Source organism: Colias eurytheme, chromosome 20 (assembly GCF_061535395.1).
Source record: "Colias eurytheme isolate Ceu_HAF_F1 chromosome 20, ilColEury1 Martin Lab GWU primary, whole genome shotgun sequence".
NCBI classification, from domain to species: domain Eukaryota; kingdom Metazoa; phylum Arthropoda; class Insecta; order Lepidoptera; family Pieridae; genus Colias; species Colias eurytheme.
In genome coordinates, this window is record NC_142999.1 from 8965752 (window position 1) to 8985374 (window position 19623).

At 31.4% G+C, this 19623-nt stretch overlaps 1 protein-coding gene across 1 annotated transcript in view; it reads right to left on the reverse strand.

The window, feature by feature from the left end:
- Nucleotides 1-13710, reverse strand: part of LOC149899835 (IDLSRF-like peptide) — a 56793-nt gene extending 43083 nt beyond the window's left edge. The window contains exon 1 of the mRNA XM_090113706.1: nt 13595-13710. The gene's annotated coding sequence lies outside the window, so the exon portion shown is untranslated. The remainder of the gene's footprint in view (nt 1-13594) is intronic.
- Nucleotides 13711-19623: the final 5913 nt, after the last annotated feature.

Sequence of the window (19623 nt, forward strand, 5' to 3'; positions counted from 1 at the left end):
AAGTTCAAAATTTTCATATATTTTGTTTTTATGTACACTATTTAATGAAGCATGGTGCAAAATTTAAAGTTTCTAATCCTAATGTAGTACTTAGTACTGCTACATGCCAAAAGTCACTTTACCTTTTTACATAACGTTAGTAACACCCTAATTTAATGAATAAAATATGTTATAGGCAATGTAGAGCAAAATGCCCGGATGTTTAATTACTTATCACTACATAGTATAAAACAAAGTCGCTTTCTCTGTCCCTATGTCCCTTTATATGCTTAAATCTTTGAAACTACGCAACGGATTTTGATGTGGTTTTTTTTAATAGATAGAGTGATTCAAGAGGAAGGTTTTAGTATATAATTTATTAGGTTCTAGATAAAGCGGGCGAAGCCGCGGGCGGAAAGCTAGTATAATATAAAGCCGAGAAAAAACAAGCTTTACTGCAGTCCATTATTATTCTCTCTCAATTTTATTTATCCATATTCAAAAGGCTTTGTTTAAACACAATATTTACATCGCTGATCTAACATTTTTCTTGTCCTGTCATGTTATGTGCAGAATATATTCACTGGGTCGCAGGTGTAGGGTCCTAGAGGGTCTCTTTATTTTTTATCATTAGGAACAACAACAGCTGTGCAGTGGAAAATCTTTTAGAATGTATTGAATCGAAGAAAACTATTGTATCCATAATCGATTATTATTATAAACTTTCGGGGTACAAGTAGATTTAATTCACATGTAGGTACCTACATATAATAATATTATAAATGTGGAATGTTCGGTCGTTTGATGAGATACATCATTCTTCATAAGAAAATAAGCTAATATTTAATTTTATAGCATTGAAAGTATTTCTCAACTAAAGAAGCTTTCGGTTTTAAGTTTAATATGATATCTAAGGAAAATTGGTGAGACAGAAAATTATAATACAAATCACAAGTTTATTGAACTTTCTGGACAAAATTCTTGATGTTTTTCTGTTTCTAATAGAGAAAAAATCTTTCTTTCACTAAAATAAAGTTCTCTTATTATCCTTAACATCCATATAAAGTTTCAGATACGAAGTGATGGGTAGGCAAGAGGAGTAAATTAGGATACGAAATAAACTTTAGAATTAGTAGTCGTAGTTGTCTGATGGGTAGGATAGGCCAGTAAATTAGGAAAGCGAGTTTCTAATGGAAACCGCTAATTGTTAAAAGTTAAACAGATAGCGACCTTTTGGGCAATAGGCCAAGGCCACGGGAGGGTCGAATATTCCTCGATCGATACTGTACTGTGGGGTCACAGTATAACGTACACAGATAATAAATCTATATTTATAGTATAAAAAATTATGTCTACATAAACAGTATTATACTGTGGTATTATTATGAATAAATAATAATAAGTCGTTTATTGGAACTTATTATACAAATACACTTCAAATACAATATATAAAATAACTCGGGCTTCAAGGATAGAGAAAACTGTATTTGAGAAGCAATGAATGAATGAATAAGTCTTGCTTTGGTCTAGCTAGTAAATAAGATGCTAATTACAATTTTCTTAGAACAAAGTTAGTACCTACACTCTACACGATTAGGAAAATAATTTAAAAGCTGTATTCCTGACTGTTTTCATTTTATATTTTCAGTTTAAAACTTTAACGTACTAAAAACAGTATCAAAACATGTTTATTCATTTTAATCTTTTACGCTACTGGTGTGAGAATTACGTTTTTATGCGCTCTGCTCGTTCCATATCCTTTTTAGTAGTCATAAAGTTTTAAGTAATATGCAAAAGTACTCATGACATGGAAATACCTCTCACCCGAATTTATAAGAATCTATACGAAAAACAATTGAATATACTTGGTGAGTTGCTGCTAAGTATCTGTATACATAACAGCAACTAATCTGTTATCAATGTTAAACACGATTTACACATTTATAAAAGGTAGTTATAAGGAAAATAATAGAAATCCAATGAGATTTAATCCTTAATTTAGGAAGAGAAAAACACAATTACAGTCAAGATATAATGTTGTATGTTTTCAGAGTTTTACCAAAAAAATAAAAGATGGTATACCTACTTGAATATTTTCTTCTGATCCCAATTTTCTCTGAAAACCTCGCAATCACCCAAATTCCAATTACATTTTTAAGCTTCGAGATAACCTCGTCAATTTCTTATCAATCTAATCCTAAATTAATCAAACTTAATTCAAAAATGTACAAAAATAACATAAAACAGTTCTATTTGGTCGATCAATACGAACTATTTCTAGTTCTGACGTAGTTTCCACAAATGTACTGAATACTTCTGAATAAATTACCGATCGAACTTACTGTCTAAACTAAAATGGAGTCAAGTTAAATTATTATTTTCGTCCTTTAATGTACTTCTAGTGCGAACATTTGTATTAGTAATTGTCAAAGGATAAGCAAAAAGTATTTGAACCATACAATAATTGTAAAAATTCATTCATTTTCACACATCAAATAAGTAACCTTATATGTGGGTAAAAAAGGTATATGACACTATAGAATTTTTAAAACTACATAATATTATAAGACTTCATAATAAAAAGGAAGTTTTAAAATACTCAATATGAAAATTAATAGTAGGTATAAAATAAATTTTAGAGTTTCTTACTCTCTCTGTGGAAGCTGCTTTCTAAACGAGTGATTCCTAATTGCTCTGAAATATTATTCAAAGCACTTCTAAAAGAAGTCTAGTTGAATAAATTATATGTTTGAGTTTGAAATATAATATTTCAACTTTCTAGTATAGAGCAACATATATACCTAATCGAGTTTCTGTGTAGAAATATGACTAAAACGGAAAATTATAAATTATGAACAGAAGATTCATGAGATATTAAAGATGATTCTGAAACGAAATAAAGACCCTTTATTTGCTCGCTAGTTTAGTCTGAGACCACTGTGAACAAAATATGTACTATGTTTTCGATATATGAGTAAAAATCCTAAACTGTATACATTTTCAGTAACACGTACCTAAGAACAACCTTTATCACGTGATTTTTCAAACAAAAAGGAGGTACCACAACCATAATATAAGACACGCAAAAAAAAAAACACGACAAACCCTTAGCAGTTCTTCGAGATTTTAATTCTGAAGAAAGATAAATTTAACTTGTATAGTTAGAATATATTATTTTCGTAGCGTGCGGGTGCTAGTAATTTTAATGAATATTATACCACATTGTTATTTAATCTCACGCTAAAATCACAAAGGAATCTATGGTTATATTCAAACTTGTTAACCTTTGAAGTGGGGACGTAAAATCGATAGAAACGTGAGGCGAATATAAATCAGTCGCTTTTTCATAGTGATGCAGTTTAGATGTCCCAAATTTTATTGTATTGTTGACCATATTCCTACTAAAATTATAAATGCGAAAGTAACTCTATCTGTCCGTCCGTCTGTCACTTCTTCACAACGAAACCACTGAATCGATTTGGATGAAAGATAGTAATATAGTTTGTGACCCGAGAAAGGACATAGAGTAAGTTTTATCCCGGAAATCCTATGGGAACGGGAACTATGCAAGTTTTCTTTGTCTACGTGGGCGAAGCCGTGGGCGGAAAACTACATTATCGTGGACGTTACTGTACAACTTATGTACCTCCTATATATATATATATATAGAGTTGGCTAGTCTAAATCACGGTTATATGCTGTGCTCAATACCTATCTAGATTCTTTAGTTATAGAAGCTGACCTGGCAAACGTGCTTCCAGCACACCTCTATAACTAAGGGGTCAAAAATAGTATAGGTACGACGTTTACGAATGTTTTTATCAAAAAATAAAAAATAAATCGGTAAAGCCGTTTCGGAGAAATTTTGTCATAATACTTTCATCTTCACATAGATTTTTTAAATGAAAGCGAAACCGCGCTATAAAGTCAGTCTTTCAATCTGACAGTTCTACAGAATTTATAAAGCTCTATAGCGTGAATATTGTTGAATTAAAATGTATTTCGTGCAAGATTCTTATACCTATACAACGAAATGAAATATCACCTCCGTCTGTTTCGAGAAAATTTTATTGCTTTAAATAATATTTATTGTTCAATAACGTATTTTTCTTTTCAATTAATGACATTGAAATAATCAAAATGTAGCTAATTAATCCCAAAATACAAACTAAAATAAACAACGAGATAATTTTCTTTAAAATCCATTTGAATTTATATTCCATACAATCTAAAGCAATACAGGTTTAAATTATCTTCATTTTCAGTCCATACAAGAAAAAGCTTTTAAAATGGCTCTCGACGTGAGCAAATTGACAAAAAATCTTATTTCAATACCTTTACAATTTGACGAACGAATTCAAAGCTCCAGGGAAGTTAATACCGAGTGTTTGAGTTTACTTTCGACAAATTACTTGGTAACTGCTGAATTGACCATGGATCATAGTTATTCTAGATCATTTATTCAATAATTTTTTGTCATGACCTCTTTACTTTAATATTAATGATCGGAGCGCGACCTAGAAAACGTATGTAGTCTAGCTTGTATTCATAATTATATATGTACTAGCTTTCCACCCGCGGCATCGCGCGCGCATTCAAAGAAAAACCCGCATAGTTCCCGTTCCCGTGGAATTTCCGGGATAAAACCTATCCTATGTCCTTTCTCGGGTATCAAAATATCTCTATACCAAATTTCATGCAGATTGGTTCAGTAGTTAAGGCGTGATTAAGTAACAGACAGACAGACAGAGTTACTTTCGCATTTATAATATTAGCGTTTATTAAATTTAAAGTACTTATTTTTAATAATTAACATAATATGAATATGAAGGTCAATATGTATTTTTCTATTTTCTAGAAGACTAGTAAAATTACTAGTAGTATGATTTATGAAAGTACCAGAAATAGGTTTCAAAAGATGCTGAGTTAAGTAACGTAAATAAATATGTGTTAATACATTACGTCTATATGCGTACTACGACTTTGCGAAATAAAAAAATTGACATAATTTTTTTAGACAATATTCAATATATACTACTTGTTTGCTCTATCTAGTAAAATAGCTAAAAGATCCGTGTAAGGGACGAACAACCGAGCAATCAGAAACAGTCTTGTCTAATAGAGATAGTTGGGATAACGATCACTTTACGAGTGATTTCTTTGGGATAATTACTATCTTTACAACCCTAATGAACTGAGTGATCGTATTTATAAGAGGAAAGGATGAAATTTTGAAAGAAGATTTGTTGAAAGTGGTTTTTTCTAATATGGTTGCATTCATAGTTTGATGGTCGATGTGAAAAATTCTGGATATGTCTTGTTTAGATATCTGTCAGTTAATGAAATTAATGTGAAATTGTTTTACGTTGGCAATCATGAACATTATAGTACGTTACTGCCTCTAAAGCTTTTGTCTCTTGCACTTATATTTAACTAGCTTTCCGCCCGCGGCTTCGCCCGCGTTTTCAGAGAAAAACCCGTTCCCGTAGGATTTCCGGGATAAAACCTATCCTATATCCTTTCTCGGGTATCAAAATATATCTATACCAAATTTCATGCAAATTGGTTCAGTAGTTCAGGCGTGATTGAGTAACAGACAGACAGACAGACAGAGTTACTTTCGCATTTATAATATTAGTATGGATTAAAGCAAAAGAAAAATACTAAAAATAATATGTCAAACGTCTGCCTATTCATTATACATCTATACTAATATTATAAAGAGGGAAGGTTTGTATGTATGTATGGTTTTCACGCATAAACTACTGGACCGATTCTGATGGGCACAGATAATCTTTAGAAAGAACATAGGCTACCTTTTATTGCGAAATATGTGCGAAGCCGGGGCGAAGCCGGGGCGAACCGCTAGGATTATACAGGGTGTCCCACTATTGGTATACTAAGCGCGAAGGGACTTGTAGTTTTGCATACCCTGATCACGTAAAAAATACTTTAACAACAAAATTACGTCAAAAATTTTTTGCTAAATTTTTCCTGAAAATCCATGTTTTCTTCTCTAGTTTCGCGCAGCCGGCATAAACCGCTTCTCTAATGTGAGCATTTTGTCTATGAAAATATAATCTTAAACGATAGCTCACGTGCTGGTGGCAAAGTTGGGCGGGTTGCTTGTTATGTGTGTACACATAGAGTTTTAAGAATTCATCTTTTTGAAAAAAAAATGCGTCTGGAATTTTATAAGTATTTTTTACGTACTCAGCGGATGCAAAACTATAACCTCCTTTGAGCTTAGTATACCAACAGTGGGACACCCTGTATAAACAAACTACAACTATTTTAGTTTATGAATTTCGTTATACATGATCTAAAATAACATACCTACATAAAATATAAATCTAAGCACAGTTCCTTGTATATAAAACTAGCTGCGAATACAAAATGTCCGACTTTAAAATAGCGTAGACTGGAATAAAAATTGAAAAACTGTTCGTGATCGTGACGTCATCATGAAATGGTCGCTCGTTTATCGACTGTGTTAAAACTTAAAATAATAGCTCCGAACGTTTGAAGTATTCTAGAAACGTCCATTTTACTTTATTCTTTTGAAACTTTATTTTATTCCACTTTAGTTTCTTTGTGTGGGAAATCCTACTAGTAATATTATAAATGCGAAAGTTTGTGAGGATGGCTGTATGTGTATGTGTAGGTGTGTAGGTTTGTTACTCATTCACGCAAATACTACTGAGCCGATTACAGAAATTTAGCACATATATAGAGGGTAACTTGGATTAACACATAGGATAGGTTTTATCCCGGTTTTTCTTTGAAAACGCGGGCGAAGCCGTGGGCGGAAAGCTAATCAGTTATAGTTTGTTGTAGGTAAAATATACCTACCTTCGAATATGGTAGTGGATTGTTTGTCTAATTGTTATGTTTTTAAAGGCAAGAATGATAATTGATAATATCATTATGATAATACTGTTAGCAACAAAGAATTTTAATTTTTAGCCCATTGTTTTAAGGTTGTGACTCTAAGGATATTTTTTAATTCATTCGTAGAGAATTTACCTTAATAGATTTACGAAGAATTTATTTTAGGCCGAATTATTTATTGCAAAGCCAGTACGTATCATTATAATATTATGTATAGGTACATTTTAATTCTAAATAATTATAATTACACGCATATTATCAGTAAATTATCGTCGAAATGTCTTTCTTATTCATATATATGTATTATAAAAGCGTGTGTGCCGAGCACACGTGTCAGAAGTGAAACTTCTTTGGCAATATTCAAAGATGATGTGACGGTATTGCCATCGCGTCATGACGCGACCTTGAAATTTTATTCTCAACACGCCTAAAGAAGTTTCACTTCAAAAAAAAAATGGTTGCCTGTAAAGTCGGTTTTACGGGCGAAGATTTTACGTGACAACGATCATAGTTGAGATCATAGGGAGAGAGACGCAAGGCATTCGGCGGGCCTCTCTCTCGTTCGGTGACTCATCGTAACGTTACCGAGCGTTACACTTTTTCATAAGTGACTCCCAGCCGCTACCTAATTTTCTTAAATTAGGTTGCGGCTGGGAGTCACTTATGAAAAAGTGTAACGCTGTCACGTCAAAAATGTTTTGTATCTACTCTTTCTGAGCGTCCGCTTATTTTCATAAAATTTACAAGCCTAACCTCATTACAAAAGAAGATTATAAACATCCTTGAAAACACAGATAAGAAAGCGTCCCATAAACCCCAGGAAAAGGTTGGTAAATACAAAAGGAATTTTCACTTCTACCGTTACGTGTAACGCGATTTTTCCTGTACTTTTCTCTCCATAATATAGGCAATTTGTATACATTTTTGTAACATATTTCCTCATACCTGTGCCGACATGAACATGACAAGTCATTTTTAATAATTTAATAAATCATGTTTGGGTTTGAAAATTTGCTTTTAGCTATGCCAACAAGCTTGTTTTCAGCTTTTTCAACGTTGAGGTCGCATTTAGTATACAATTCGAATTTTAGACCATGAAATCTTATACTTTGGTGTTTTAAAACAGTTTCATATTATGAAATTAAGAAATTAGTTTTTTCTATTGTGTATATTTTTGAATAAAATTGTTTTAAATTTGAATTTAAGTAGGTAACTAAGTACATAATTATATGCATGATTCTTTAAAATCGTGCATACGTATTTTATTTTTTTTAAGAGAGGGCCCTACAGTTCCCCATATGAAGAAAAAATATAACAGTAAGAATAATTCAAATTAGTTTCCTATTACATCTAAATGTCTGAAGTTATTCCATTTAAATACAAAATATGTTAAGCCACAGGATAAGGTATCGATTGTCAAAGTTTTATGTGTTAAACGCAATAAATATTAATGTATGGAAAAAGTTACTCAATAGGGAAGTTTTAGCTTTGATAATGGATTTTCTTCGTGAGTTTCTTAAACCGTTTTGCAGCCATTTACAGTTTTTAGGATCTGTTCGGATTGTTATTGCAAGTATCAAGATTGTTTGAATCGTTTATGTGTTAAGTTCTAATGGGCTTTGGAATAACGTTCATTATCGATTGCTTTTATAGGGTTTGAATGGCCCATTTTAATTAATAGAAAAGTAATCACATCTATGATATTGTATTACTTTGGTTTATAATATGTTTTAAAAAAATTCAACCGATTTGATAAATCTTGCTCTATCAAGAATAGTAGTGAATAAATAAAGCTCTAAGTAGTGAATATATATAGGTAACTTAATTAATGTAATCTTGCTGTATCAAAAAGGTAGTAAAAATAGGTAACGTAACGGTAATGGATGCAATGAAGCTTTGTACGTCCATATAGTTCCAATAAAATAACATACACACACATTATGTACCCATTTATTCAATAAAAGCATTACCCATTCATCCAGCCTTCATACACACTATAAACTTAATTAAATGATCTGAATTTTTAAAGACCATAAAACCAACACTATCAACTCGAACAAGCGTCGACCAGCGTGAAACAAAGGCCATTAAAATCAATAGTTTTGCAAGTGAGCGACGCGCGATAGATATATTATGAATGTAAAGGTGTGACCTCCCGTGAGTTGACCAGTTTAATAATGTTTAAATTTAGCACAGTAAGTTATGTTCCCACCGGGAAGTTACATAGGTAAACATTACAAATCAAATAAAAGTAGAGCCCCACGTATACGAATGACGGTTGTCAAAAAAGTTAGGCAACCATTACTGAAGCTAAAAAGTTTTTAAAATAGGGCCCGAAAATCATAAATTCAATATCTTTCCGAAACAGAAACAATATTAAATATATTTAAACATAAAATAGATAAATAACTGATTAGTCAATTCTCTCGGAACGTATCAGTATTCATTTTCTTTTTATTTCTAGTCTGTCCGCCATGTTGGTTTTTTTTATATTATTCTATAGAAGTAGTGAATTACTTGAATAGTTAAATGTTTATTTGAAACTATATTTTCAAAGCTACATTTAAATATACCTACTTCAATAAATAAGCGCTTTCATAAATAATACGATTTATATTTGTTCGTCATTCATTCGTCTTCATTTACTTTATAATTTCTTTGAAATTAATGTATAAAATTACATAATTTGTTAATTAAATGGAATATTAATTCAACTTTGATTAGTTTATACCTGGGCAGCCATTTCCTTTAGAAAGGTGTAAAAATTAGTACAAGAAAACAGCTTAATTCAAAGCAAATGATCCCCAATAAATTCAAGTCACGACCCCTTCATGAGACTGATTAATTACATTCAATTAGCCCGACCTTTCGGGAAATTCTTTAAAAATAATTTACGAAAACCTTTTGCTGCTCACCAGACCTGTCATAATGTGTTCAGGTCACCAAAGAGTAACTGGACCTATATTTGGTTAGAACACGGTTGGTTTATTTTTATAGGTTAAAGGTCTCCATGTGACAAGTGAATGTTTATTCAGATATGAAGTTTGTGTAGAGATGAATATAGGCAATTTTAAATGCTTTGTCGTGAATGGCGGGTTCCGCTATTCATGTGCATATGTAAAATACGTAAGAGGAATTCATGCGCTGTGAGTTTTGCTAACACCGTCCCGGTATCAAAATGTTTGCAATTGTATTGAGAGCGATGTTTTTTCTTTTATTTTTACGAGTATGGTGTTTATAAAAATATTACTCCTTTGTGCCAAAATTTTTAGATAAAATTGTTTGTTTTGCACAATTATATTAATGTTTAAAACCTTTTATTTTTTACTCGGTTTCCATTACCTCTTTAAAGATCACTAATTGGTATTATTCCATGTTCAATATTTATTATTAACAGATACCGCCCAGTTCTATTATTCTACATATTTTTCAAAAAGCACTCATTATTTTTCCAAATTAAATTACCGATTTTACTTTTAGACCCGTGTCCACATAGAAAACACCATAGAAGGAAGATCAACTTATACTAGCTACTTTTAACGACGAATTTTTATCACCAAAGTCGTCGTTAATCCAAAACAAAATAGAAGAAAAAGACAAAGGTCTAATTAAAAAAGTCCTTCTTAATTAAGAACCTTCAACTCGTATAAATTTCAGCAAGGTAAGACAGCTAGGTTTCAAATTAATTACAAGTAATGGTATCGATATAAATTGTACTCTATATTTTGTTTTACTTAGTAAGAAACGTACTTTACAAGTAAACTAAAGGTTCCTATTACTGGAATAACAATTACTGATATAATAACAGCTACATAATAATAACAGCTAGATAAAAAACAAACATTTGAAAGAAGAGTTTTAGTTATCACAATGGTATAATTAGTTTCTATCCATAGAGTTTTATCAATTATCGCAAAAATAATACGTAAATTATATGTTATTTCAAACTGGTTGTCATCTTCAATGGCCTTAGGTATAATTAATATCGTAATCCATACTTAATATTATAAATGCGAAAGTAACTCTGTCTGTCTCTCTGTCCAATTTGCATGAAATTTGGTATATAGATATTTTGATACCCGAGAAAGGACATAGGCTACTTTTTACCCCGGGATATAGGATAGGTTTTATACCGGAAATCCCACGGGAACGGGAACTATGCGGGTTTTTCTTTGACTGCGCGGGCGAAGCTGCGGGTGGAAAGCTAGTTATCTAATAAAAAACATAGTAACAGGCCTTGTCAAATCTACAAAATAAACCTTCTGAAAAATTCAAATTGACTTCTATTTTCCATGTTGAGTTAAGTACTACAAATAGTGAATTGAGTTGTTCTCAAAACGTTAAAAGACGTTTTTAAACAGAATTTGAGCTCCATTCACTACCCTTGACCTGTAAACTTCTAGACTTTTCTATGGTGTTCTAGTAATAGACTGTTGAATAGTATTTATGTGTTTCTATTATGAGTCGTTTTTAAGTGATGAATGATTGACGTATATTTATGAAGAGTGTTTATATTGTTGCTGTTATTTAAGACTAACTGCGCGCCGCGTTTTCATCCGCGTGGCTCCGCTTCTGTTGGTCTTAGCGTGATGATATATAGCCTTTATCGATGAATGGGCTATCTAACACCGAAAGAATTTTTCAAATCGGACCAGTAGTTCCCAAGATTAGCGCGTTCAAACAAACAAACAAACTCTTAAGCTATATAATATTATAATATAGATATATGAAGTATGAACTCAACTAGACCACGTATCATTGGAACGAGAATCAATGTCTTTGATCGATTTTCTGAATGACTAAGTATGTAATCAACTCTCTGTAAACGAACCTAATAAGCTCTGGTTTGTCTTCAAAGAGAATAAACCCAAGTTATAAGTATCACTTTTAAAATATCCATTAAACTAAGGATGAATAAAAAATGGCATCCAACAACATAGTATAAGCACAGCATTTACTGAAATTCCGGAATTTTAGCGTAAATAAAAATATTTACAATATTCAACAGTTTCTGAAAATAAAAAAGTACCTACTCATTATTTTAATTAATTTAGCTAAAAATTTTAATTAAGTATGTATCTAAATATTTGCAAATTTCGCGTGTATCCATTAAGATCACGTTTTATCTGTAAATTAGCCACGGAAAAAATAAAAAAATTGTGTTTCATTCTTTATTCTTCATAGCAATAAAGTTGTATTACTCTGTACTCAAGTCTTGTGTATAAATTAATAAAGTTCTCTGGATCGCTGCCATGATCAAGAAGATGCTAAGTTTCATCAATCTCGAGGGAACCTTAAAAATTTCGAACGGGCTTCATGAAAATTTATTACTCTGAACACCGCTATATTTCATTTTAAAGTCAAACTTGTAAGTAAATAAACTATTTTAACTTTAAATTGGGTAAAATATCGAGGTACAAATACAAATAGATCATAAAGAAGATCTAATAAACTAAATAGAAAAAAAGTCGCCAGAAGTAAAAACCTCATACATAAAATTGCAAAAAGTGAAACATTAGAATTCATATTGAATGGGTATTCTGATTTGAATAGGTACTTAAGAACTTTATAACTATAATATGTATAACTGTTTCTAATGTAATCAATTTAATGTGGGCATTCTGTAAAATAAATAAATGAATAAATTTTCTATAAATAATGGAAAGTAAAATCTATAGATTTATTTTTATAAGACACAGGAGAGTAACAGGAAAAAAAGGAAGGTTTCTATTTGGTGTCATACTTATAGTAATAATTCAAGTTCAAAAGTCATTGTTTCTTTTCGATTAACACAAAAACTATTTAACCAATTTTGAAAATTATTTCACAAGTCGATAGCTAAATTATTCCGATAGAACAAGCTATCGAATCTATCCTGGAACCGCAAAAGCCTTGTTAATAACTAGTTTGAAATGGCGAAGAAAATGTCCGCCATCAATCATTTCACAATAATTAATCATATTATGTCATTGTTAATTAAACTGTACATCTGATAATTATTATTAAATGATGTTCCGTTTAGAGACAATTTATTAAATAATAATTATAACGGATCAAACAACTGTAACTACGTTTTTCTTATTTTCCATTGTTTAGTTTTAAAATGAGACAATCATCGTTAAATTCAATTTAATACGAATTATTACGAATTATTATTACATTTAATTATAATATGTTTATTGGCTTTTATTTTATTAAATAGGCGATAAAAGGAGAAAAGGCTTTCAAATGAAATTATCAAAATAAGTTCAGCTAGCAAAAAGTTCTGAGGTAATACACAAAAAGATAGAGATGTATGCTCTCTCCTTTATTTGAAGTTGGTTAAATTAATCGAACTGTATATATGTATTAAAGATGATATATATTTAATTGAAATATCTATTTAATGATATATAGAGCCTTAATATTAGAATATATTAATATACCTACTCTACATTTTAATCGAATTCAAATTGAATTATTGTAATTTAAAAAAATACATCTATTTTATCACACGAAGATAATTTACAATTAGCATTCAGGAAGAAAAATTGATACAACCGGGAAATTCGAAAGAAAAATTCAATAAATATTTAATAGCCAATGTCATTCCTTTGTTACATTACGCTAGCTTACAAAAAGCTTCATACTTGTTGATTACGACGCGCAACAGTTTCCTTTGCCTACGCTAGGCGCGAAAATTAAAAAAAAATCGAAATTCGATTTTCAAATCGATGCGACTTACCGTTATACTCGCCGGCTGGTTCACAGGTAATTTTTTAAAAACATTCAAGTCGCCGCGTCGTCGTACGTGCGTTCACCGTGGGCACCGGGAGCTTACTGAAGTCGGGTTGATTTCACCTTTACCTGTTACGCTGTTCTGGCTGGGCGAGTATGTACGTCATGGTGACGCGACGCCATTTTCATAATACAATTTACATGCGAAAAACATTTGATGGAAAATTCAGTTGATAATGACTTTCTTTGAATGCTTTGCATTGGGGAAATTTTGTGAATAACCGCTATCGTTGATGTAATGGGAAAGTTTGGGTTTTTGCATAAAGTTTTGCATATTATTTGATGATGTATTTTATTTTATACATAGAAACTAGATAAGAAGCTTTTAGATAATGTTGAGACTATTCTAAAACGGAAATAAAAGATTTGGCTTACCTACAATTAAGACTACATATTTAAACTCATATCATGAAATAGTATATTTTTGCTCCATCTAAGAAAAAATAAACTTTACTGAAGAAGAACTAAATCAAAGTCCGGCTTTATGTGCAAACCAATGATATATTATGCAAATGAAAAGAGCTTTTTGTTTAGGTATAAAAATAGGCTTTTTAAAGCGCTGTTTGAATTGTAATGATAATTTCATATAACTGAATAAACTGAATACAGAACCAAGTCTGATCTTCAATATGATAATTATAATCTACATCCTACAAGAACTTATAAAATTTAACGCATCCAGGTCCAGCAGTGTTACCTATGCGTAAAACAAAAACACAAATTTGCATAAAAGCTGAGTACACCATAAAGCTACTGTGTAACATAGAGCAAGTGTATTGTTTCATAATATTACCACAATATTAGCTGAAGCGACAGATGTAACGGCCAACGATTATGAGAATAAATAATATAGATGTGGCAATTTGTCATTGGACTAAAATACACATACGTTTATTATTTTTGTGTCCTTTTAGCCTGAAATATTAAATAAACATTCACGTTAATTTTCCCAGTTACTTAAAACATAATGCAATTGATTAGTGCATATTCTGTTAGTTGGTTTGCTCTTATTTTTTTCTACTCTACATAATATATGAATTTTAAATTACTAGAGGCAGTTTTGTAAAAAAAATAGTGTAATGTATGATTAAATAAAATAATTTTCAGCGTGACTGTACCGATTGAAAAATTGGCTAGGTTTTGTAGATTTTATACGCGACTATTCAAGTTTGAATAGCCTATATATTCACTGAAATTTTATTTGAAGTCAGTTCTTAATTCTAATGATAAAAATTCCGTGTTTGTTTCCCATACGAAACATTTTATACCCAGATTGTCAGTGACATACAAGACAAATGAAGTTACAATTGTTATATATTTAAGTAAAGTGAGAAGTCCCGTGTCCCCGTAGTGGGGTAAGGCCTAAGGGGCAGATGCATTATTCATACATCTGTTTCACTGATCGATTTTCTTTAGGGACAAGTAGGTAATCAGCCTTCTGTGTCCTGCCAGACCGAGACATTTTTTTTTCTTCGTCTCCACCGGGAATCGAACCCAGGACCCCTCGGTTCTACGCTCAAGCGTCAACCACTGTACCAAGGAGGCGGTCGTTATATATATTTAAGATAGCTGATAAATAAATCTATCCCATTCCGTAAAACGTGACAATTTATTTACACAATACATAGCTATTCGTAAAAATAAATAACATGTCATTTCGCTTTAATATTTCATCTTTGCCTCTAACGATATTTCTCCATTAACATTTTCCCGCCCATCTCACATATAGCGCTGTCTTTGTCACACTAATTTCAGAAACGTACATATGAAAGAGACAGATATAGTTTCAGTGATGACTAATGAATGGAGCGTATGACATGTTTTGTTTCCAAGATATGTTGATTTTCTGAAACGGGTAGCATATAGAGAGGAAAACAGCTTTTGCTTTAGTTTTAAATATGGAACACGCGAAATTAGACCATATTACTATTGGATAATTGATTATAATTGTGTGTATTAGGTATATTTTGTCTGAATAACGCAGGTTGTACGTTGAATAATTTATGAAATTATTAATTACTTTAGTTTGAATGTGAAATTTTATAATAACACCAATTCCCTGGAAAGGCTAGGGTATTTTTCAACAATTAAAAAGCTTTTAAAAGTCTATTAATAAACTCCTTTGATATCATTTGTATGGCTGTTGCCGCACGATTTTAGTACTTAATTAAGGTTGCAGGTTCGATTTCGTGCCGCACCTTAGACATTTGAAATATAATTAACCAAATGCAACAAACTACTATTGCTTTTTATACGTTGAAAGTCAGCTCTTGTGCCTTCTCTATATTCTATTACTATAAGAAAAGTAAAAGAGGATATAATACGTTATATTTTTTTGTAAGTATGTGAGTTTTGTAAGCGTTCGTGAATATATATTTGTGTATGTTTCTGTATTCCACTCGAGAAATTTGGTTATTTTGGTTCCCTGGGAAGGCCTAAGTATACCGGTGACCTGAGTCTGGCCTGACGTCGACAAAGTTAAATCTATACCTATCTGTTACCCGCGGTTTCGCCTACGTAGTCAAAGTAGAAATTCTCATGGGAGTTAGATGTTTTGCCGCGGTAAAGGAAACCTATAGGTACACTAGCCTTTTAATTTATTTTATTGAGATAGACAAATCGAAAACATGAAAGAGATACAAACAAATACACTTAGTCTCAGCGAGATGATATATAGCTTCCTTCCATAGCCTTCCTCGATAAACGGGCTATCTAACACCGAAAAAATGTTTCAAATCGGACCATTAGTTCCCGAGATTAGCGCGTTAAAACAAACCTACAAGCAAACTCTATAGCTTTATAATATTAAGTAAAGATTTTGTTAGGAAACAGAGCATCAATGATAAATGTTGGAATATTCCATTTGAGTTCATACTTCATACCAACTTGAGTAGGTATTGCTATAATCATTATAAGTTTGAACAAAGCTGTGTGAATTTCCATACGTACATCTTTTTGGACAATATTTTATAAGTTACATGTTATATTTAGAATCAAGTAGTACTCAAAAAGGTAACCACATTATAATTGAGAGTATACACAAAAGCGTAGAACCGGAAACCTCATACCCAGAGGAGAGGTAATTAAGCCTCCTCGTACAGTAAATATGGAGCTTTGCGTAACTCTGACTTCCTGTGCGTCAATTTTTGAATGGCTTGTTGGGTCTAAATTAAAAGCTAATAACTCGGTTTAAATGAAATGTAATGTTGATGAAATATGGTCTTGAAAATAAATATAAAAATAACTTTGGTTTGTATAATATTTCCTATGTTTTACATATTAGTAAATACATTTCGCCAATCATTATACCAATTATTATCCTTTCTGTTTAATATTCACTAACTTTCCGTTTGCGGTTTATCTAAATTTGAAGATTTAAATAGTTAGGAAAATCCAAAAGTGCACGCCTCATAATTTTTTTTTAATAATTATTTATTAATTATTATTTTTGTTTATTTAATAACAATTAAACCACATCGAATCAGACCCTGAAAAATGAAAGGGTTCTATTCCTGAGCATAATCAAGCGTAAGAGAAAAAAAAAGACTCGATTAGTAAAGTATTTCGGTCGCTATCGTGTTAACAAGAAAATCCTCCGCACATACAGACACACGGACGTCCAAGACAGAACTTTTTTAAACTGTTTTTTAACTAGTTTAAATAACAAAAATGACATCAAAAATATCATGAATGTTAAAAATAGTGTTTTTTCTTAGTATGTGTGTGTATGTATTATCTTACAAGTGCAATGTATGATACATAAAGACATTTTAAGTTTGAAAAATCAGATGTTTTGCGCGAAGTGACAGTAGTACCCACCTCAACGCTTCGCTTATGAGGCGTGCAAAAATTAAAATGCAAATCAAATTATGTACCTACTGATCTTCTTTTAGAATGACGTAATCCATTGATGATAAAATGAAAATCGGTGCAATCGTTTTTAGTGTTTATTGCGAACAGGCATACAGACAGAAATTTTATTTATACATTGTATTAATAATTTACGAAACTGTTTCCCCATCAGAAATTAAATGCAATTGCTTAACTTCTCTTGAATTGTGAATAGTACATATAAATTTATATCCTTATGTTCTACTCATAAAGACCAAACGTTCCGTGTAATAATTAACAATGTACTTCCTCTCTAAGGCACCGACAGTTTTATTAACATTGCTAGCAGTAATAGCTGTTTGTGCCTTGTTCTATGAATAATGTTTATAACCTTTGGTTGTGATTTGTAAAGTGTTGGCTGTGTGGGCGTCACACAATATATAACTGATTTATCAGCTCTTAATATTTCCTTGGTAGATAGGAAATATTAGGAGCTGATATTATTGCAAAAGGTGAAAATTTTATCAGTCATAGGTTATTTTTTGTGCGCTCTTTATAACGATCTTTGATTGATTCTCGTTCCATAAAGGAAATGTTGAAAATAAAGGGGAAAAGGCGACGGTAGGTACATATTTTAACTTAAGCCAAGAAATCGGTTGTCTGAGAATAGAAAAGCATACAAAAATAAATAAATAAATTATTAAAATCGTTTATTGAGTACCAATACATTGACCTAAATATTTGAACGACGACTCGACGATCGCCTCAACTAGGTATAAACCTGTGCTAGAGACGACCGACGCCTTCCACACAGTTGAAATTTTAAATTATCTATACATAAACTTCACTAAAACCATAATTATAATGCAAAATCGTAGAAAAAAGTTACGGGATATGTGACAACCGTCAACCTTTTCGCCTGCGGCTTCGCCCACGAAGTCCAAAGAAAACTCGTATAGTACCCGTTCCCGTGGGATTTTTAAAGCTATTCTATGTCCTTTCTCTGGTCTCAAACTCTGAAACCTATAGTACCAAATTTTGTGGCTAAGGCTGGAAGAAGAGTTAGGCAGACAGATAAATATATTAGTAGGGACTAAATATGGTATGTAATAACATTGCAACTATATAATTATTTAATAGCATGTAGTATTAAATACTCTCTAAGGAAATACAATGAAACTGTATGGAAAAAGGCTTTCTACATTAATATTCGTCGAAGTAAAACGATCGAAAATTGTTAAATTATACCTACCTATAGAGTAATAAAGCATCTTAATTATGTAATTGAATTTATGAAAGCTTTTAATACAAGCCCTTGAACAAATTAGTTTCGAGTGAGATATTAATTTTAATAAATTAAAATAGTTGTTCAAATCATTGAGATAATATTACTACGTATGGAGGAGACACCACGAACAAAATCTGTGCGCCATTTTTTTGCTCTAACTAAGTTTTAAAAAATATTATCTAGTTAGGTACTTAACGATGAAAGTTATTCCTTTGCACTTTTCCGTATTATTTGTATTATTTGTGCAATATCGTAACACACACGAAGGCATGTTTGATGCGTTTCACTTTAAAACCATTAAAAAATACCGCTCAACATACGTCACATGACGTATGTTGAGTGGAACATAAGTGATGTAGGCGGTGTCGTCTCCATATTAATATTATCTCAATGGTTCAAATATATATTTCTAGGACACCTGGGCTAAAACGTAACATCTAAACATAATTTTATATGAAATAAGCTCAGAATAAACTGTTTTGAGCGTGTGTATGATATTTATTAGTGTACTATTAAATTATATAACCTTCCTAGAGAATCATTCTATCTATTAAAAAAACTTCATCAAAATTCGTTGTGTAGTTTTAAAGACTTAAGCATATATAGGGTTGACCAGACAGCGACAGCGACTTTGTTTTATACTATGTAGAGATAGTCCACTGATATAACATTTATTTAAGCAATTTGGTTTAACAAAAATTATTGTCATTTAATAAGATTTTAAGAACTTCTAATTTTCTTTATTTTTTTATGGATTGTTACGCATTTTAGTTTCTTACGTAACCGCTAGAGGTGCTCTATCTAATCGTCATGCAAATACAATAAACATTTTAAGTCTATGATACGAATATAATCAA